The sequence below is a fragment of the Oratosquilla oratoria genome, chromosome 14 (assembly GCF_046742065.1).
Source record: "Oratosquilla oratoria isolate Oo_2021 chromosome 14, ASM4674206v1, whole genome shotgun sequence".
NCBI lineage: Eukaryota > Metazoa > Arthropoda > Malacostraca > Stomatopoda > Squillidae > Oratosquilla > Oratosquilla oratoria.
Window position 1 is genome coordinate 45,985,972 of NC_134790.1, and position 24,493 is coordinate 46,010,464.

The following is a 24,493-nucleotide window of genomic DNA, read 5'->3' on the forward strand; positions in this document are numbered from 1 at the left end:
TATCCATTACAGACTTCTTGACAGCATGTGACCTGTTCTTTTCAAAGAACCCCCAATACTCTGAGACAGATAAAATAAATTTGTGCCGTCAGAAAATAAACCCATCTGACATTTGCCGTTCAAAGGCAAGGATGCTAGACAGCTTAGTTGCATGTGGAATCACATATCAGGAATATAAACGCCACCTTCTTAAGGTCTTTCATAACAAACAACCAAACAACATTTCCTTCCTCATCACTTTCCTCAATAACACTAGAGTCCAACCACATTCCGTTACTAACATTATGGATTTCGTAGCAAACGGAATTAAAGAGGTCAGAGAAGACCTAGAGAATAACTCTCCTTGGACTCACACTGACCAATTAGGTCAAAATGTAATGCCAACAAAACACCTACTAACATTCCTTGAGATAGCTTCCTATCTCTCCCAACTCCCTCCAAAGTGTTTAAAGGAAGCCTCCAAAAGGGAACTAGACACTAGAAATCCTCTAGCTTATACCTATATCTTAGATATCATGAATGCTTGCAATGTATCTTTAGATACCCCCAACCATCTCCCCAGACTAAATAGCCTTCACTCACAGCAACCCCCTCCCACCAATCAAGGACAACCTTCTAAGTGGTGCTCCTACCATTCATCAAACAGTCACAACACAAAAGACTGCATACAGCAACAACAATACCCGCAGGTACAACACCACCCTATTCCTTGCTCAGTTCATGGAACCATTTCCCACACCGATGCCCAGTGTTGGACACAACAAAAACAACACACGCAGGTACAACACCACCCTATCCCTTGCTCAGTTCATGGAACCATTTCCCACACAGATGCCCAGTGTTGGACACAGCAAAAACAACACCCACAGGTACAACACCACCCCATCCCTTGCTCAGTGCATGCTACTACCTCACATACGAATGCTCAGTGTCAAGTTCAGAATCAAAACAAACAAGTTCCACCCCCCTTTAAACACCCACTCCTACCTACACCAACACATCCAATCAAATACTGCAACCTACACAAAACATCAACTCACTCCAACAAAGAGTGTTACCTACAGAAAACACAACAACAACCTCATCAGAGAACTAACCAACCATTCACCACCCCTCGACACACCCCTCGACAAACAGCTCCCTCCCACACATCACACTCAACCCAACACCACCGTTTGGGGGAACGTGTACCAGCCTCACGCACCAAACCACCATAGGAATATCTCATACACAACACAAATACCTCACCCTAGAAGTGAGTCTAGATCAACTTAAAGTTGACATGATGGTTGATACAGGAACAAACCTGAACATCATCCCAAGAGCTCTGTATGAAGCATTAAATGACCCACCCCAAATTCAATTTTCCAATATGGAAGGACTCCTAATAGAAGGGAGTACCATTTCACTTCACGACATGGTTGATCTGAGCATAGAAGTGAACGATTCCAAAGTAGGTTTCACACCTTTCCACATAGCTGATGAATGGAGTCTTGATCAACAAGGTATAATAGGATTAAATTCATTAAGGATTTGGAAAACTAAGATAGACATTGAGACTAACAAAATCTCCTTCCGAGATGTAAATAACGAGTCAACAGTTCCTGAGACACCCGACTCAGACACACAACATCTCTCATGTCTACCTTCCTTCAATACTCCCAATCCCACTAACAGCTATTCCTACCGACCACCCCCTTATGTCACCTCAAAGGCACTGATGTCTAACACAGTCATCATACCCCCTAGACATTCAATAACAGTCCCACTATACATACCCGGTGCAATCGACCATCAGGACGTCATAATCGACTCAGACACGTCCAGGCTTAACAACATAGCCATTGAGTCCTCCTGGGACACAATATCAGAAAATAAACATACACTAGCTATGTTAACAAACATGTCAGACCAACACCGTAAAATCAGGAAGAATACAAACATTTGCGCAGTCCATCTCCATAATTCCCCTATCCAGGAACCACTGCCGCAACACATCAACCAAGTAAGACCAACACAACCCCTTCCCCCTATTCCCCCAGACCAAATCACGACATCAGCTGACGGAGAAATTCATAACGAGCTATTAGCTCTCCTACAGAGGAATAGATCAGCTGTCGCCTTAGAAGGTGAACCACTAGGCAAATGTGATATAATCAAACATCACATCCAAATTCCCCCAAACACCCCCCCCCCTTCATACACCCCCGCTTACCGCATACCTCACAGTAGGAAATCCCAAGTCAATGACAGTGTACAAGAGATGATACACCAAGGCGTAATTTCCCATTCAGACTCCCCATGGAACAGTCCCCTCTTTTTGGTCCCTAAGAAAGACGGAACCTTACGCCCTGTTGTTGACTTCAGGAAAGTCAATAACCTAACACAATCTGACCCACACCCCCTCCCCGCCATGCAAGATGTACTACAATGCATTGGCAACGGGAACTCTGTTTTTTCCACAATAGACCTCAAGTCAGCCTTCTGGCAGGTCGAACTAACAGAGGAATCAAAACCCGTAACTGCATTCTCCACTGATAAAGGGTATTTCAACTTTCAGCGTATGCCCTTTGGCCTTAAGAATGCCCCCTCAACCCAACAAAGGTTGATGACCCGCATTTTCAGTGACATGATAGGAGTCTCATTATTCGTCTATTTAGACGACCTCATTATATATAGTCCCACAGAAAGAGACCACCTTAACACTTTAGAGATTGTCATCAAACGTCTCAAAAATACGGGATTAAAGATTCAATTAAAGAAATGTAGATTCCTCATGAAGGAACTCATCTTCCTAGGCCATAAAGTGGATGCAAAGGGGATTCACACAACCACAGATAAAATAGATACAATAAACAATTTCCCAACCCCCAGAAACGCAAATGAAACAAGAAGTTTCATAGGGTTAGCCTCCTATTACAGACACTTTATCAGAAACTTTGCTGATATTGCTTCCCCTCTGACCAAATTCACAAGGAAAGGCGAGCCATTTCAATGGTCAGAAACAGAACAGCAAAGTTTCGACACTCTCAAACACACTCACCACAGCCCCTGTACTAGTTTTCCCTGACATGAAGAAAGAATTCTTTCTTTACACAGACGCCTCCTCTAAAGGAATAGGCGCAGTCCTACAACAGAAAGATGACAATGGCAAAGAACACGCCATAGCCTACGCAAGTAGAGTCCTAAATAAAGCTGAAAGTAACTACTCAACTACACACAAAGAAGGACTTGCAATCATATGGGCACTAAAACACTTTAAATACCTCATTTTAGGCTACAAGATTACCATACTAACAGACCACCAACCCCTAGTCTATCTTTTTAACTCCAAAGACTTACATGGGAGAGTTGCTAGATGGAAAACAACTCTCCTTGATTACGATCCCATGATCGTATACTTAGCTGGGAAAGCTAACGTAGTGGCAGATTGCCTAAGCAGACAAAACCACATCACCCCCATAAACCAAACCATATGCATACCTATGCAACAACTCATATATGAAACAGACAGAGACCCAATATGGTCCCCAATAAAACAGCATCTCATTTCACAAACCCCCTTACACTCCCGACCACCTGTCCCTATTGAGGAACTCAATCTGGTCGACGGAGTCATAAGGAGAACCATTAATACAAGAGAGGTTACTGTTATCCCCAGAGCCCATAGTCCCCAAGCTCCTACACATATTGCACGACAGTGCAATGGGAGGCCACTCGGGCAGAGATAAGACACTAAACACTGCTAGACACACTTACTACTGGTCTAACATGAAAAGAGACATAACCACACACATAGATTCTTGTATAACTTGCAACCAATTCAGAGGCCCTAACCTGAGGGAAATCAACATAAAAGATATCCCACTCCCTGCTGAGCCATGGGAAACACTTGGCATTGACCTACTGAAAATGCCAACGAGCCATCAAGGTTCCAATTATGTACTCACAGCAGTTGATTATTTCTCTAAATACACAATCTTAATACCACTCCAAGACAAAACAGCAGAGACTGTAGCCAAAATCCTAGTCAACAATATCTTTTGTAGATACAACATACCACACACAATGTTATCTGACAATGGCTCAGAATTCAAAAATGAGGTGATGCGCGAAATAGCACACCTCTACAACATTGACCAAACATTTGCCACTGCATACCACCCCCAGGGAAACGGTCTGACTGAGCGAACAAATCGCAAGGTCCTAGAGATTCTCAGACCATTGGTCAATGACCTCATGGACAGTTGGGAAGATTGGTTACCACAGGTACAAGCCAGTATAAATAGCACAGTCAATTCCGCAACAAAGATGTCCCCACATGAGATCATTTTCGGCAAACCAATGAGCCTACCCCATCAAATATTCAACCAACCACCCCCACCCTTATACAACCTAGATAACCTCGCACACTGCATCAAAAGAGGTATGCAAACAATTTACAAAAAAGTTAGAGCAAACCTGAAAGAAGCCCAGGAAAAGACAAAGACAAAACAACACAAACGGTCAATTCCACTTGACATAGCACCTGGCGACACAGTCATGGTAAAAGACTCAAGTAGAACAAACAAACTCAAACCCAAATTCCTAGGCCCCTTCACAGTCACAAGTTCACTCCCTAACAATGTTTTCCTACTAACAGATCCTTCCGATCACACCACCTTCACCATACATGGAGAGAAGTTGAGAAAGGTCAAACTGAACCTCGACCCAATCTCACCTCCCATCCACAACCCACCTATCACAGACACACATCAATCACCAAAACGCAAGTCTCATCGCATGACTCTGCGTCGACGCAATTAAACAAGCACTCTAGCTATCGCCCCTGAAGATGCAGGACGTCATGTATCTATCAGTGGAGGTTGAAATGGCCCATTTCCAATAAGAATTCCTTTCCGCATATCTATCGAAACTTCTCTACTTCCTTCCGACCAATATAACCTTAGCGAGAGTCAGATAAACATATCCTCATTCACTGAGACATAACCTTCATCCTCCAAAAGTAAATACATCATTAATTACCCACCTTAAACATCGACTACTTTTGACATGGACTCACTCGACTTACATCATATGATTCTTCCATATAACTCCACAGCCCTTTCCCTCTTAATCATTCTCTTTATACTTGTGGTATTAACCAAATTCTCTTGCATGAAGTAACACCTTCCAAAACCTTTTCAACCTCCATACCCAAATTATTGTAAACCTAGATTAAGTTTATTCTTGTGTCTCACCCAATATCTTAAATACCATAAAAATTCTTACAGAAACTATATATACATACTATGAAATAAAACAAGTGCGATGTGACACACCAAACTGACCATAGAACAGTGTTTAGAAAATATCACTCCCTACAGTGAAAATGTAAAAATACATGAACACCATAACATTTATAAAGTGATTCCAACGGTGTTATCAAATATATAGTGATAACTTTCATATGATATTTAATATAACATGTAATCTGGTGAGACACAACGTTACACTTCTGAGACACAACATCGCTACCCCTATTTACAGTGCATGATCCCCCTTGGGACCTCAGATTCACTTCAACAACCCCCCCCCATCTTCACATTTAGTCAACCAGGATTTTGTGTCTCTGAATTTTTTTTTCCTTTCCACTGTTCAACCATAGGTATAGATTTTTTTTTTCTTTTGTAAACCATGTAACCTAGGTGCCGGGAGCCACCTAACCCTAGGGGGAGAGCGATATGTATACGTCACATACACATGTAAGTATCAGTCAGTCATATGACCCACACACTCCTCCATCTCAACTACCCCAACCACACTCTGGACTTATTGGCGCCACCATTTCCTGCCAAGGAATTGCCGAGCTAGGCATCACGTGGATCAAGCAATACACACACACGAACACACACTCATAAGTGCAATCAACCACCAACACATTACATTACAGAACTACCCCATAATAACGAGCTCTTCCCCCCCGGGAAATATTATAATATATAAATAGAAATGTAACAATACTTAAGTACCAACACAGCATATTGTAAGAGACTGAATACTCCCACTAAAAACTGTACAAGTACGATTGCTGGGACCCGCCAGATAGTGCTCGGTCAGCCGTTTTCTGAACAAAAACCGAAGCGCGCACCACAGGAGGGAGGTCGGTCGATAACTTACAATGTGCACTGTAGTGATAAGGAAGATGTGATAAAATACTATTGATGTAAAACTTTTTAAAATATGTAGTGACAATAAGTGATTAAAGTGGAACTAGGTGACATATAGTGTTCGATATGTTCGCCTACACATCTGGATAGGGACGGGACCACGTACGGACACAGAGGTTCAGAGGATGAAATGATGTATTTCCCTTGTTAAATATCTGTGACCTTGCAGTGGCAAGAGTGAATAGGGTAAAAAGTCTAGTACCATTTTTCAATAATTTTTCGTAGTTGATAAAAGAATCCGACATTGATATATGTAATAATGAATGGAGATTATTCCTTTATCATGAAGATGCACTAAATTTTTCAGAAAACCCTACCAATTTTTGGTGTTTTGTAAAGAAAATTAAGAACAGTGAGGGTACACCATTGTTCCCAAACCTTGCAAAATTAATTCACCCACACTTTTCTGCTGCAATGGAAAGAATATTTTCCCACTGGGCACTTGGGCCCGATCTGGTGACCGGGGTACAGAGTCTGCTGACCGAATGAAGACTTTTAGGCCTCTTGCAGTCTCCCCTATTCTTATGTTCTTATAATAAAACTTTGTTGGATATACCTGGACTAACGTTACTCTTTCTGCATTTTCTTTTATTATTATGTCTAATCTTATTTAATTTATGTAATAAATATTCTCTATTCGTTCTTCAAATGTTGAGGCACGTATTTACTCTCTCCCACTCCAGTCCCATCCCACAAACATTTCTCTTATCATCTGAGTTCAGTGTAAATGGACATTTCTGTATCCCATCTCTACTGCTCGGGTCAGAAGCAATGTAGCAAGACACAGCACTTCCACAGCAGGGCCGCTTCAGCAACTCGGCGACCCTCCCTTTCTGTCCCCTCACGCAGGAATTTAGAAGACTTTTTATATTTTTCTTATGTTCAGAATGAAGTGCCATGGAACTTACTTTTGTTATATCAGTGTGTTGTTGCGGAATAATTTACCTGGTCATGTACACAACCTCAGGTATAAACCAGTTTTAGTTAAGGATGTTATATCATGAAAATTTTATATTGAAGAATCTTCAGACTTTATTCACTATAATCACTATGGTGTTTAGATTTAGCGATTATAATGTTAATCTGTCTCCAGTCGTGTTTTATTTATATTCAACTTTTATATAAACAATATTGTTATATCTTTCTTTTTGTCTTGCATGTTGACTATGATCTTGTTAGATAGGTGCGCGAATATAAGCTCACACCTTTAATGAAAAAAAAAAGACAATCGGTCAGATTACGTTACTCGACAAAGTTAAGCTTACTGGGTTAGGTTAACAAGGTTAGGTTAGGCTAACCAAGTGGGAATAAACGTATATATATATATATATATATATATACATATATATATATATATATATATATATATATATATATATATTTTTTTTATGATGATGTACAAGCACCCGGACCTGGCTTCGCCAGGTGTGCTTGGCCTACGGCGTAGCTCGCGAGCGCCCTGCCCTACGGGCAGTTTTAATGTACCAAAATGGGAAAATAAAAGAGTAACAATAAATTCCATAATTTTATTTAGACCTACTACGATTTTGTACATGAAAAATACATTAAACACATAAGTGGAAATTCAAATCTTCCTTCTCTTTCTAACGATGTCCCTTAGTGAAAGGTCTTTAGAATAATCCACTGTGTAAATTTCTTCGGGCATAATCATGGCTACGGCTTCTTCTTCTGTCTCACTGAAAATTGATCTTTGAATGCACACGATGGATTGATCAGGTTCTTCCCCTATTTGCGAAGGAGTCTTCAAAATCTCCCGAAGGAGTCTTCAGTCTCCAAAAGGAGTCGTCAAAGTCTACTGACGTTGTCGTCAAATTCTCCCCTCGTCTCTCTCTCTGTTTCTTTTTCTCGTTAGGTCAATCATAAAGGCAATAAAATTTCGGAAGGTGGTCATAAAAACGCCAGGAAATTTTCAAAATTGAAATTTTTTATTTTTTTTATGTATATAGATTCTCTTGGCAATATTTCGTAAAGATTCTCTTAGCAATATTTCGTAAAGATTCTCTTGGTAATATTTCGTAAAGATTCTCTTGTTAACATTTGGTAAAGATTCTCTTGGCAATATTTCGTAAATATTTTCTCATTAATATTTCGTAAAGATTCTTTTGTCAGAATTCCGTAAAGATTCTCTTTTTCTTGTTAGCACCACTTTCTTTTTCCATGGTAATATTATTAACGTATTAGATTAACACACGGAGAGCAGCTTAAAGACACGTCTACCCTCTATGAATGCTTACAGGCGTCTGAGTCAGATGTGTCCCCGGGAGTTAGTGTTTCCGGTGATGACTCATTTCTGGGTTGGGCCTTGCGTAGGAGGTTGGAAGGTTTAGAGAGAAATATTTTTTTATGTTAGTGGACGTGGGCTTATTTCAGAAACCTGTTGGACAACAATGGAAAATTAGTAAGTGCCTAGGGCATTTTTTATACTATCCATTCATTATCATATTGTTATATATTTCATCACGTACATTGTTATTTTAATAATAAGTAAATATAATGCAATATATATATAAATGAAACTACGCCTGTGTGTCTGTACTCCTGCTGCTGTCTGTCAGGCAGCGCCAGGCGACAAGAGTCTGGCTGTCAAACGTACGATTTAGGAACGTTGTGGGCTAGGGTGTGAGAAAATTCAATAATGCAGCTTAATACATTCAATAATTAACCTTCAAATATTTTATAAGAAAATATTTGAATATTTCTGGACACTTTTTATTGTTTCTATGGATACGTTTTTACATTTTTGATAAAAATTTGTATACTTTTTTATAATTTCCACTGGGAACACTGGATATATATATATATATATATATATATATATATATATATATATATCTATATATATATATATATATATATATATATATATATATATATATATATATATATATATATATAGAGAGAGAGAGAGAGAGAAAGAGAGAGAGAGAGAGAGAGAGAGAGTTCCTGTACCCAGAGAGGGGAAAATACACACTAAGAATTATAACTAGTGATGGTAAGGAAGAGGGTGAAAGCAGAACAAAGAAGTCGATGAACTGATCAATTAAGGATTTGAAAGACTTCAATATACTATCTGACGATGAGAACTCTGAGGTGAGTGTGACTGGGATGGGTGACCAGACGATCCTGAAGACATTATGAAAAAATAAGATAAAAATTTAAAAAAATAGTGGTGACAACAACCTTTCTACGCTCCCTGTCTCTCTCTCTCTTGCTTTCTCTCCCTTCCCTTCTCTCTCTCTCTCTCTCTCTCTCTCTCTCTCTCCTCTCTCTCTCTATCTATCTATCTATCTCTCTCTCTCCCTCTCTTCATCTATCTCTCTCTCTCTCTTCTCTCTCTCTCTCTCTCTCTCTCTCTCTCTCTCTCTCTCTCTCTCTCTCTCTCTCTCTCTCTCTCTCTCTCTCTCTCTCTCTCTCTCTCTCTCTCTCTCTCTCTCTCTCTCTCTCTCTCTCTCTCTCTCTCTCTCTCTCTCTCTCTCTCTCTCTCTCTCTCTCTCTCTCTCTCTCTCTCTCTCTCTCTCTCTCTCTCTCTCTTTCCCATATTGTAATTGAAAATGCTGAAAAATTAATGTACAATGAACATCTTCCCTCGGTCATTTCCTATTATTGCGTTTTCGGGCTGAGAGTTACTTGTGTCCTCACGCTCTCACGAGAGCAATTATTATCCCTATGCTTCTTTCTGCTTCCCTCTTTAAATCTCCCTAACCACCTCTATGACTCCAGCTCTACGGTACAGTATTGTCTCCAAGGGGAGAATCCCTGTTTTTTGTTGATAGAATCCTAATTATTATTCTTGTGCCGTGTCGTGTTAGTTGCTCCAGTGGTCCGCGAGAAACTACTCGCCAGAAGAAGTACTGTAATAGGTTCTTAGGGAACATTAACTCCCATGGAAACGAGTCACATCAAACCAGTGTTGTTGTTGTTGATGTTATTATTATTATTGTTGTTGTTGATGTCGTCGTCGTCGTCGTCTTTTCGTCGTCGTCGTCGTCGTCGTCTTCGTCGTCGTCGTCGTCGTCGTCGTCGTCGTCGTCGTCGTCGTCGTCGTCGTCGTCGTCGTCGTCGTCGTCGTCGTCGTCGTCGTTGTTGTTGTTGTTGTTGTTGGTAATGAATGTGGTAACTGTGGTGGTGATAGTTGCTGTGGTGGTAGTGGTTGTGTCTATGTTGGTTAGCCCTCAGCTTCAGCGGGTTATGACTTCGGGGTAATGGAGAAAACAAATCGTTCCTCTTGAGCTCCCGCCAGAGGTCCCTCACCCTGAATATATTGTGGTCATGTCTGTGTGCCGCCCATGCTGAATAATACATTGATACAGCACATAGTTGGACATATCTGAGGCAGTTTCATTGCTAATAAGAATATAAATCTAGATCTGAATTATATCCAATTTGAGATGGAAAAGGAGGTGGAAGTCAAATTGCCGTTCCTGGATGTACTGGTGACGCGTAACGGAAACTCTTTATCCACTAGTGTTTACAGGAAGTCTACGCACACCGACCGCTTGTTGGATTACGAGAGCAACCACCCGGCATGTCACAAAAGGAGTGTGGTGAAGACGTTGTGGAGCAGGGTGGAGAGAGTGTGTTCAACGGCTCACTCACTAAAAGAAGAGAGGAACAGGCTGAGAAAGGTAATCCGGGCCAATGGTTACCCAAAGTAGTGAAGAGGTGGACGGCACCACATAGGAAAAGTGACCGAAACGCGACGTCACAGACAACAACAAGGGTAACAATCCCTTACGTGAAGGGATCTCCTGAGATTACGGCAAGACTGCTTCGGAGACATGGGGTCAATGTGGCACATAAACCAAGCAACGCTTTGCACGGTGTTCTCACAAAGGTCAAAGATCGAGAGTGCAAGAAGGGCCAACCAGGGGCAGTCTACGAGGTGAAGTGTATGGACTGCAACGCGCAATATATTGGAGAGACGGGGAAAAAGCTGGCAACGAGACTGCAAAAACACAGCAGAGCAGTGAACAAGAGGGACCAGAGTTCGGCGATATTCAAATACTGTGACGAGTATCAGCATGAGTTTGACTGGCAGGGCGCGGATGTTTTGTACGAGTACAAAAACAAGAAGGGTAACAGGCTGTTTTTGGAAGCGTGGACAAGTGACGAAGACAGCATAAACAAATCCGCCACACTTAACCTCATTTTCAGAGGGGCAAGGGAAAGAATGAGTGGAACAGACACCCAACATCAGGAAAGAACCTAGGAAAGGTTATTACCGGGGGCGGGAGAGGGACTTTTCATCCATACCCACGCGCAATGACCTCGTCGAGCGCATCACATGTATTGCTTTTTTGTATATAAAGGATTAACTGCCTCTCCATTGTAACCCCTGGGGACGATCCCCGGACGGGGTTCGAAACGACAGGATTAAATTACCTGTTCCTAATTACGGTGCTTTTTACTTTTTCCATCATGGTTCCTGGACTCCTGTTTTTTCGTACACGAAAACACACGCACACACACGTGTGTGTGCATGTATGTATGTATTTATGTATGTATGTATATATGTATACATGTATATACATATATATGTATATATACATATGTGTATATATATATATATATATATACGTATAGATATACACATGTATATACATATATATATATATATGAATATATATATATATATATATATATATATCTGTATATATATATATATATATATATATATATATAGTGGGTGGGAAGAGGAAAGACTGGAGTCTTATTCCAAAGTTTATTCTTGACTAGTTTCGTTACAAGCTTGATTTTTTTTCAAAATACTATTGCTACAGGGCTAGGAGTGGTGTATATGTACGCGTGCATACCTTTCCGAGTGCAAAGGAACTTATATTATACAATGACAGAGGAATTATTTAATTGGTGGTAGTGGAAATTAATAATAAATTAATAACAATTTGGCAAGGAAATAGTATTACTAAAAAAGAAAAGAAATAATAATGGCAAAAGAAAAATAATGTAAGAGTAAAGTTTGTTTGAACTAAAACAAAAAATGTGGCAGGGAAAGTGTGAGAATCAGTATGAAAGTCTAGTGTATGGTACGGATCGGACGTTTTTCCACTCATTGAGGGCATAAGTGGATGTGATTTTTGCCCCCTTGCAGCGAAACTAGTCAACAGTGAAACTAGGAATAAGACTCCAGTCTTTCATCTTCCCACCCACTTCAACTTGTCAGAATGTCTCAACACTGAACAATGTATATATATATATATATATATATGTATATATATATATATGTATATATATATATATATATGTATATATGGAGTTAAAAACAACAGCATTGTTGTAGTTATTCTGATTTTTCTTTGTATTCTTGATTTTCCTGATTAGAGATTTTCCGTTAACCGGGTGAATTGAAACTAAGTCTCTATATTCTTCCATTTTTTCTTATTTGAGTTCAACGTTTCGTCTTGAAGAAGATATTTTCAAGAGTAAACTGAAATAACAAAAATTAAATAGTTACAGTAATGGTGACAAAAATTACATAAATATAGTAAAGATGACAACTGTGTGTAAATAAATAAGAAGACTTACATTTAAAGGGAAGAGAAAAAGAAAGTGACAAGTCGGGGTTGACCGATGTATATATAGGCCTAAGATCAGGTCAGACAAAAGAGGTCAGACAAAAGGGATCTCAGAGGTCAAGGGGTAAGGGGGTTGGGGGTGGGGGAGGGTTAGGCGGGTGTGGTCACCGAGGGTGAGAGAGGAGGTGGAGGTGAAGGGAGAGAGGGGGTAGAGGGAGCGGGAGGGGGGATTTTTGTTTCTATATAATGGGATAGTAGAGATTAAACTGCTCTGGATGTTAATGACTAGAGCTTTGTCTCTAATGTGAAAGGCTTCGAGTAATTGTAGTCTTCTAGGGTCATCACTCGTATATATATATATATATATACATTTATATATATATATGTATATATATATATATACATTTATATATATATATGTATATATATATATATATATATATATATATATATATACATATATATGTATAACTATCCGAGAGTTGACACCTTAACGTGGTCGACAGGATTGGGAATCTTAATGACTACAAAAGCTATGTCGATAGAGAGGAAATATCTGCAGGTTCACCCATATCGAACAGGTTTTGTGCAGTATGAAAGATGAGAGAAAGAGCAGCTCGTACACACAGTCGCAGTACCCACTACTAACTGGTACGTCGCTGATGGCGAACAGGGAAATTCCTCATAGATATATGGGGTACCGTCATAATGAAGGCATGGACCATTGGGAACCCTATAGATATATAGGTCTCCATCGAATAGACTGGATAAGGTGGCACCAAAAAACATCTCATCACCAGTTGGCAGGTAGGTGAGATTACTAACAAAATTCCTTTGCAGTAAATATGACTTGCACAACTAAAAGAAAACTAGGCGTTCCTGTTGCATTATCGTCTCCTAAAGGTCCAACTGCATTATTTTGTGTACTTACGGGCAGTGTGCCACCGAATGTGAGTAATCACTGACTAAGTAGATCTAAGTCTTGGACATTAAATAACATGAAGAACATGAATATCTATATTTACAATGAAAGAAGCCTCTCTGAAGACCACAGGCTGGGGAGTTTACTGGAAGGACTATACAACATCAAGGGGAATATCGTGGGATTGAGTGAAGTTTGAAGAGCGAAAGAAAAGCTGATACAGTTACAAGATAGTCACCACCCGTTCTACATTAGAGTTAAAGTAAAAGAAAGATGTAGTGGAGTAGGATTCTTGATAAACCGATAGGTTGCTGGTAACCTTTTGAAGGTCAGTAGTTGATCGGATAGGGTAGCTTGGATTGTGATAAACTTATGTAAAAGGTACACTCTAAAAATAATTCAAATTTATGCACCAGCTTTACACAGTTCAGACGATGAAATTGAGTCCTATGAGGATTTAAGTCAAGTAATGTATCAAGAAAAAGGTAAGTATGTATTGGGTGGCTATTGAAATCAAATAAGTACCGAACAATGCGACAACCACCACAATTACAATATACGTTTACACCATGCAGGCGAATTAACAACTGGCCGCATGGGCACGCCGCCTCTCTTGGCGGGAAGCATACACGACCGCATGATTCCATTACAAGATGGGTATACGGAATTATAACCAATTGATACAATAATAAATACAAAATAATTATTTAACATGTGACAAATATACAAGGAAGAAAACATGTATCTCCCAATCCATTAATATATTTGCACAATAATCACAAATTTACGGTGCTATAAACGTACACCATAACATTGCTCGGTTACTACAACTCGGTGACCCCACCGAGTGAACGAGAAAAACAAGTGACAGCAGCAAGACAAAATGAACAATTGTATAGCATGTTCCACACACACACACAACAGTGTGAATGTAATTGTGGAAAAGAATGATGACACTAGCACACCCAGATACCTAAACATAACATACATAATTACATGACTTAAGGACAATACATTGGAATACATATACAAAACAAAGCAATAATATATACAGTATATATATATATATATATATATATTTGTGTGTGTGTGTGTGTGTGTGTGTGTGTGTGTGTGTGTGTGTGTGTGTGTGTGTGTGTGTGTGTGTGTATGTATGTATATATATATATGTATATATATATACATATATATGTAATAACTGTATACAAGTACAAATGGAGGAGGTGAACTAAGAACATTGTTGTTGAGCATTGCTAATGCACAAGGAACCAGAAGGCATTTCCCTAAGTTTACATGAAAGCCCTGTTGCGAAAGATCGTAGGGTCTCATCTGTCTTATAGCTGAGAGAAGATGCAGCTCTCCTTTCAAAAGACATCAAAAAGAGGATGTAGAACAGAAATTAAAAAATTAGGCGGAAGCTATCTAAAGTGACAGTGCCATTATCAACCCACTCTGAATGGGAGAGGGAATCAAGGGCTTCGACAGCAATTTTACTGGCCTGGGCCTGAGAACGCCTATAGTTAAGAGTGCCCAATCTGAAGTAAAAACATCAGCTAGCTTAAAACATCATTGGAAGAAATTATCTACAAGGGTATATATATTTTTAAGGAAATTAGACCGAAATAGATCATAATTGTAATCCAAAGACTTGGGGTCGAGACACGAAGCAGATAACATCTTAGAAGCCAATGAACTAGGCACAAGATGTGGCCTCACGAAAAATTTTCTCAGACCAAGTCGAAACATTTGTATTCACTATACTATCCTCGCATTGGCGAATAAAACCTGCAGCCTTACAATGCCGATCCTGACCCAAAAACTTAACAATTGAAGGATCTTGGTGCAACAAAGTATGAGCCATCGCATTAGATGGATTTTGGGAACGAAGAAATGACGGCACTTTCTGTTTAGACGTATTGAAAGTGGGATAAGGTAACAACCCACTTCGTAGTAACATCAAAGTCAAAACAGAGAAAATACATACAGTTAATAATGACGATTGCAACGAATACACTCCTCGAATCGGAAGAATGGATTGCCTGAAAGTACGTAAACAATATATATATATTTTTTCGATTTAACAGTTTATTCTACAAAATATCACACATTACATGTTCATATAATATTAATTTGTTGAAAAGGAGAGAGCGGAAGCAATAGCCTATAAAATGCTCTCTCCTAATAGTTGATATACAAGCATTAAAGCATTTACAACATTTTTCACAGAAAAGGAAATTTAATCACAAAGATATCAATAGCAACAGTAATTGTATAGAGTGGAGGCAGCCAATATTTACAATTCATATGAATATAAGAATCAGATATATGAGTATAAAGACATACATGCATCCACAATTCACACAGATACAAGGTGCAGATATACAAGTTGGGCAAGTAAACAGCGTTCACAGAAGCTACATAAGTATAAAGACATGAATACATATACACACTGACACACACACACACATGACACACGATTCCACATCAAATGCTCCAGGACAAATGATCACACAGCTGCAGCAACAGATGAACTAACATTCCCAGTTGACCAGGTACAACGCCCACCAAATCATGCCACATCTACATCATATTATTTCTGTTCCAATTTGTGAGCATTTCTGCATTGGTGTGAGCAACCGTCCTGTGAGCAAATGTCGCGGCAATCCTACGGTCGGTCGTTGAGTTGATTTGGGTGAGGTCATCAGAAGGGTGCTGTGCAGGACAGGATGATGTAGGTTCAGGTGAGGTCACCAGAGGGGTACTGTGCTGGGTAGGACGGTGTGAGAAACCGTCCTATGAGCAAATGTAGCAGTACGTCTATATTTGGTTTGTTAGGTCGGTTGATTGATTTGATTTAGGTGAGATCATCAGAAGGGTGCAGGGCAGGACGGTGTAGGTTCAGGTGAGGTCACCAGAGCGGTACTGTGCAGGGTACGATGGTGTCCTGTTGGGCATGTTCAAAATATCTTCCACAACATATACACCTGGAACGAAACGGAAGGAAACAGCAGCAGCAAGAGCAACTCACAGCAATTAGCCATACACATTATACACAGTAGTAATGAAGTTAAAAGGAAGATCTATGACTTCAAAATAGGTCGAAATCTCTCAGAATTTATCAAAATCTGAAATGTATGCATATATAATGCACAATAACAAATTTGAAAAGATAATACGAGATTCATTAACGCCTAAAAACAAGTATGATTTTATTTAATATTTGCGCCAAGAAATAGCTTATTTCAATTGTGAATAATAGATTTTTGTTCTAATTATTGCAGCGATACTTGGTTTTTGGGACTGTTTAAGTAATATTAGTATGATTTTCTAAGTAAATTTTTAAGACGGAATTTGAAATTTGATAGATTTTTTGTTTTGGTTGATTCTTTATAAAGTTTGTTCCATGTGTTGACGCCTACGATTGATAAACAATGGGGTTTAAAAAAGTTATTTGTGTGCCTGGACGCATAGCTGGTTTCATGACTAATGTAAAATTTCATTATATTTGGAGCCATTTGCTTATCAAAAATTTGATGCATAACACTGGCGGTTTTGTATTATATTAAGTCCATGAACTTTAGTAGATTTAATCTTTTGAATAAATTATTTGTATGGTCTAGTCGTCCTTCATTGCATATACGTAGGGCTTTCTTTTGTAAAGTAATTATACGTTGTAAATTAGTTTTATATGTCTTACCCCATACTTCTGAGCAGTAGTTTAAGTACGGGAGGAAGAGACTACAATAAATGGTCCGCATGGTATTTTCATTTAGGAGATTTCTCATTTTATGCATTATTCCTAACGTTTTCGATAGCTTTGCTATCACATGATTAATATGATATTTCCAGTTAAGTTGATCGTCTAGGAATTTACTGACAGATTTTTTTCAATAATTTCATGGTTTATTTTGATAGGGTTATTACTTGCATTATTATTGTAAAAAAGTAAATAGTTAGTTTTAGATACATTTAAGGAAAGATTATTGGCCGAAAACCAGTTATATAGCTGATGTAATTCTTCATTGATTGTATTTATCAGTTGGTCGGAATTTGTATCGGAGCAAAGAATGGTTGTATCGTCGGCGAACAGTATGAACTTCATTAAGTTAGATAATTTTAATAATGTCATTTATGTATAATAAAAGCAGTTTAGGTCCTTGTACTGACCCTTGTGGTACCCCACATGTTACCGGTAATTCTCGTGACTTTTCTTCTCCGATGACTACATATTGTCTCCTGTCAATTAGATAACTTTTTAACCAGTCATTAACCTTACCTCTTAATCTATAGTTTTCGGCCTTTCGTATTAAAATATCGTGATTTACTGTATCAAACGCCTTTTTAAGGTCAATAAAGATTCTAGCTGTTTTTTTTTTCTTTTGATCGATATTGTTAGTTATTTCTTCAATTAATTCCATTACTGCTGAAGACGTTGAAAGGTTTCTTTGAAATCCATACTGACTATGGTAAAGGACACTATTTCTATTTAGGAACGAGTCTAGGCGAGTTGTGAATAACTTCTCCAGCAGTTTAGAAAACTGGTAATAGCGAAATTGATCAATAGTTGTTATAGCTAGATTTGTCACCTTATTTAAATATCGGAACTACTTTTGCTGTTTTCATAGCGCTTAGAAACAAACCTTGCTTAAATGATTTATTGCATATTGCTAAAAAGTTATCTTTTATGTTTGACATGGTTTGTTTTATGAGGCTCATATTGATTCCTAGATAATCAAGCGATTCCTTGCTTTGCTTTGATTTAACGGTATTCATAAGCTCGTCTTCGGTGACGGGTTTTAAAAACATGGTGTTACTGATTCGTTGTTTCATAAAAGTCTCATAATTTTGATTAGTTGTTTTTATTTGTTTCGAAAGGTTAGGTCCTACGTGGAAGAGGAAATAATTAAATTTATTTACTACATTTTTTTTTTCCCTTTTTAATAAGGTCTTTGTATTCGTCGGGATTTTTAATTTTTGGCTTAGCTAAGTTGTTTATCACTTCCCATGTCTTTTTCATATTACCTTTATTATTTTCAAACAGAGTATCATAGTGTTTTTTCTCGCAGTTGCGTAGGATTGTTGTCAGTTTATTTTTGTACATTTTGTATTTGATTTCGTCAGTCGTGGACTTACTTGAATTTCTTGTAGAGTTGATTTTTCTTTCGACATGCGTTCTTAAGGCTGTTGGTAAACCAAGACTTTGAATTTGTATTGTTTTATTTTATTTCCAATTCTCTCTCTGGGCAACATTGGTTAAAATTACTCATAATAATGCTTAAAAATTCGTTGTATGATTGATTGGCATTTTCCGACTCGTAAACCAGATTCCAGTTTTCTTCTTTTAAGCACTGTTTTAATTTTGCAATACTTTTGTCATCTATTTTACGCCTTATTATAATTTCTTGTTTTGATTTGCGATGGATTTCTATTGGGTTAATCGTGAATACAGCCAGGTGATCACTTATATCACTTAATAGAATACCACTATAATTCTCAGAACTTATAGTGTTGGTGAAAATGTTATCTATTAGTGTCTCACTGGTACTTGTTATTCGGGTTGGTTTGTTTATTAAAGGAAACAAACCTAATGAAAAAATCATATCGGTAAAGTGCCTGGTTTGTTCGTATGTTTCATACTTAAGTAAATCAATATTAAAGTCACCACATAAATATAGGTTCTTATTTTTTAGGGGGATTAAGATTTCTTCGAGCATATGAATAAACTCATTAATATTAGTGCCTGGCTTTCTGTAAATACTTGTTATGATGGTGTTTCTTTTTGTTTGACTGTTAATCTCAATGGATACACAATCAAATAAGTTTTCATATGAATTAGAGGATTGAATTAATAATTTGCATGACAGGGTGTTGTTGACGTATGTAGAGACTCCACCGCCTTTGTGGAGCTGACGATTAACCCTGTGTGGAGTATAATCTGGTAAGAAATTAACTAGACACCTGGGGTCAATCCATGTCTTACTTATCACTATGACATCAAAACTTTTATCAAATAACTTGAGATAATAATCAATTTTCTGGTAATTGGCAATTAGGCTCCTGGCATTAAAGTGAATCAAAGCAAAACCGTTAATCTCATGAAACTCGGTGTCAAATTATGTATCACAGTAGTAATCGCAGTCTTTTGTTAGCTTTGAGTAAAAATTTAGTTCAGGATCAATTGGGGTGTTGCTGTGATTGAATATCGTAATTTTTTTGTCTGTTATTTTTTTCTTTATCTTTGTACTTATTGATAGCGGTGTATACATCTGGGTTTTTTGTTGCATATGTTGAAGAATATAATGTTTCAATTTCTGTGTTGGACGATGCATGAGAGGGAAATATTTTTTAACAATCTGAGCATAACCAGTTTTTTAATATATTATGGTTATTTTTGACAATATTTGCTGGAACATTTGCTCACATAAAGTAAAGTAAATGACGACAGATTGAACATTTCAGGTGATTCTTTGGAACAAAGGTTTGGCAGGAAGAACAGGTATTTGTTTCGTTTAGTTTTGTGTTGGTAGAAGTGATCACGGTTATGGTAAAAGATTTAAAGACTTAAAGAATTAGAAGATCAAGAAGATAATCATGTTAAAAAACTAAAGTTATAATTTAAAATTCGGAAAACTGATCAAGGCTACTCACCTGAAATACCTTTTGGTCATTGCTCTTCACAAACACCTTGCAGTCCCTGGTCCAGGCCGATAGTAGCTTCCCTTGTTCCTCAGGTCGCGTGCTGCTCTGGCTATCTCTCCGTTCCGTTTGGTCAAATGCTCGTTCACGTAAATGCCCGTCCCCTTCAGTTTCTTGGCGTTCTTCAGTACATGTACTTTCGTCTTCCTTGATATAAATCTGACAATCACATTCTGGGTACCGTCCTGTCGTCGTTTTCCTAGTGTATGGCAAGCCGAAATCTCAGTGTCTCTGATCTGTATTCCTTTGTTACTCAGAGTTTCAATCACTTGATTCTCCACAATATTTCGTCCACTGTTATTCTCACTAAAGTCAGAATCACCTTTCACAATATCTGAATACGATTTCATAATTATGTCCTCTTTCCTCGTGTATTGTTCCAAATTGTCCACTCTAGCTTGAAGGGTTCCCACTGTTGATCTCATGTCCGATATCTCCTTCTTTTGTCGAGTGATCAGGTCTTTTAGCTCGACGATAGTCGATCACAGGATGGGTTGCTCATTGGATATTTTATCTTCTTCTCTGGCCTTAAGTAAAGTCTCCATCATATCTTCCAGTTTCTTGTTGCTGTTCCTGGTGGCCATTGTGCTGTTATTAGTTACACGTAGGGAGCGTTAAAGAGTAGGTGTGAGTGGCACAACGGCCCGAAGTGAACTCTGATATAATACCCTATATTCACAAGTAAAGAACATGTGTACAACAAATCTCACGAATTCACATTCAAAGATAAAAAAAATACAAGTCTATATTGTTCACAGATGAAAAATCGTAAGAAAACAATTCTCCGATGAACATAGATAGGGAAAGCGTTACCGCACAGGGGTACCTATACATAAAATATAAAGAAAATGGCATAAATTGACGTCACAACATAAGCAACACGACGTAAACAAACATGGCCGCCAACAACAAGGCCAGAAAAGTAATTATGTATAGGACAATTAAAATCACCAGAAAATACACCACGGCATTACATGCATAATAAAAAACAGTACAAGCCTGGGTACAATGCAAAACAATGAAAGGGGCCAGTCACTGGAGAATGCACCAAACGCAAATCAGTCCAATATTACGTAGATATAATATTGTTCAAATATCCTATTTCATCCGGGCTCCAGATTGCAATCGACGCACTCAGGAACAAGAGATGATCTGTTGATAAACGCAGATGACGAAAAGGAAGCAAAGTTCAAGCAGCAGACAGCATGCCGGAAAACCACGCTGCCACAATATGTATAAATATGTACTGGGTGGCTATTAAAACCAAATATGTACCGAACAATATATTTATCACAAGGCAACAAACACCACAATTACAATATACTTTTACACCATGGAGGCGAATTAGCAACTGGCCGCATGGGCATGCAATCTTGTTTGGTGGAAAGCATACACGACTGCATGGTCCCATTACAAAATGGACATGCGGAATTGCAACCAATTAATACAATTATAAATACAAAATAATTATTTAACAAGTGACAAATATATAAGGGAGAAAACATGTATCTCACAATCTATTAATACATTTGCGCAATAATCACAAATGTACGTTGGTAATAGGCGACTTTAATACTCAAGTGGGGAAGAAGATGGGAGATGAGTCGTGCATTGGGAAGTTTGGAGTAGGTAAAAGAAAGGACAGAGGCGAGATGTTAGTCAATTTTGCAGAGAACTAGAACATGAAGATAATGAACACTTTCTTCCAAAAGTGTGTAGGTCGTAAATGGACCTGGAGAAATATAAATGGAACATCAAAAAACGAAATAGATTTCATATTAGGAGATGAGAGTAAGAATGTTAGTAACGTTACGGTCATAAATAAAGTAAATATAAGTAGTAACCATATAATGTTAGGTTGCACAGCTAAATTCAATTTCAGAACCGAGAGAAATAAACTGATTTAGAAAAATAAAACAAGCTCTAAAAATAACGTGGATACAGTTTGGAGGCATAAACTTGAATTTAGTGAATATTATTAGGGAATAGGCAGAGAAAGTAGGGTGTACAAAAAGCATTAGAGAAAATAAATTCTCCAAAGCTACAAACGACCTAATTTAAAAAAGAAGGGCTATGCAGATTAAAGCAGGAGAGACAAAATAGAGAAAGTAAAACTAAACAAGCTTATCAACTAAAGGCAAAGATCAGAGAGAAGAAAGAGAAACATGAATGAAATAGAGGAAACTATTTGGAAAGGTAAAAGTATTAAAGTAGCCGAGCGCAGACTGGCTATAGGGAGGAAACAAATGAAGATAGAAATGGAGGGATCATTAATGCAGAGACAAAGTGGTAAAAATAATAGAAGAGTTTTACTAAGACCTTACCTCATCAAAGACCGTAGTTGAGTCAGTAAAATAATCTGTAAACATTAATAGTGTACCAAAAGTTACAAAGAAAGAAGTAGAGTTTGTTCTAAAACATATGAAACTAGGAAACGTACCTGGGGAAGATGGTATATTGATAGATCTTCTGAAAGACGCAGGGAAATAAGTTTATATTAAATTAGCTTACTTGTACATCCAATTTTTACGTCAAGAAAGCGTTTCTGAACCATAGTGTAATGCTAAATAAATTTTGTTTCATAAAAAAGGAGACCATAGAGCCTTTAGTAACTACCGACTAATTAACTTGTCATCAAATGTATATAAACTATTCACCAAGATCCTTATAAATACACTAAGTAAAGTTCTAGATGGAAATCAACCAAGATATCAAGTACGCTTTAGAAGCAGATATTTGACTCTAGACTATTTACAAGCAATGAATATACTAATCGAGAAAATGACAGAATGCCATATACCTCTTTGTTTAGCTTTTGTAGATTACGAGAAGTCCTTTGACTCGGTAGAACAAATAATAATACAAAACTCGCTACGCAAGCAGGGTGCAAAAGAAGCGATCGCAAAAGTTGTAGAAAAAATTATGCGAAAGATACCGCTATAGTTCAACTACATAAAGATATAGAGAAGATAAAGATCGAGAAAAGAGTACTGCAAGGTAATACAATTTCATTCACATTATCTACAGCTTGTTTGGAAGAGGTTTTCAGAAGCTTGAGTTGGGAAGTGAAATGTAATATTAATGACGAATATTTTAATAGACCAAGATTTGCAGATGATATTATTCTTATTTCAGAGAGAGCTTTGTAACATATGAAATCTATCGCTCTATCCACACTACAGTAGAACACGAAGGGACCGCAATTAAGGTGTTCTACAAAGCTTAAATGTCTACCAAGTACAAGGAGGATGAGAAGATTATAAAAAACATAATCTATAGAAATGTGGCCCCCAAAAATTAAAGTGACAAATTGTCCTTCACAATCTTTTACAAAAGTAGAAAGACCTCTTCTCTACTTTTAAAGAACAACCCCGCACCAGAACCTCAGGAGGTTCGTCAATCCCATGTAGTATATAAATACACATTGCCAGAGGAGGACTGCACGCCCCTTTCAGTCTACGTGGGAAGAACGACCACCACATTATCCAGAAGAATCACCATGCACTTGCAACGCGGAGGACCTAAGCAACACAACTGGACCCAATATCGACGCCACCTCGATACGGAGAGTATGGTCAAAAACACCGAAGTCGTGGCAAAAGAAGAGGCCTATTTTTCTAAATGTACGTTCTAAGTTCAGGACAATCACCCGGAACCCTACTTGTCAACTTAAATATAAAGTTAATTCCCTGATTAACGCTGTGAATGCTGTTAAGGGTGACCTAAAATTTTATCTGATTACTGGTTAAAACGACAGCATTTTGACACTGATTAATTTTCTTACTGAGGAGTTATGTAGCTGTGTATGACTGTGATTTAATTCATTTATACTATTTTGAAGATGATTCTCTAAATTCGAAGCGTCAATTAGATATGGAAGACAATGCAAGGCTTGTATTTGCCCACTCCCCTAAAATGAGATCTACTGTTAGAAAAAATTAAAATCTCAGTAAGAAAATTAATCAGTGTCAAAATGCTGTCGTGTTTAACACAGTATGTATTAGTGAAAATCTGCGCCCGAAATGTACAATTTTACGTCTACACGACCACGCATTGCAGCGGAAAGATTTCACCGACTATTTCCGGCGGAAATTGGTAGAAGATCAGTTGGA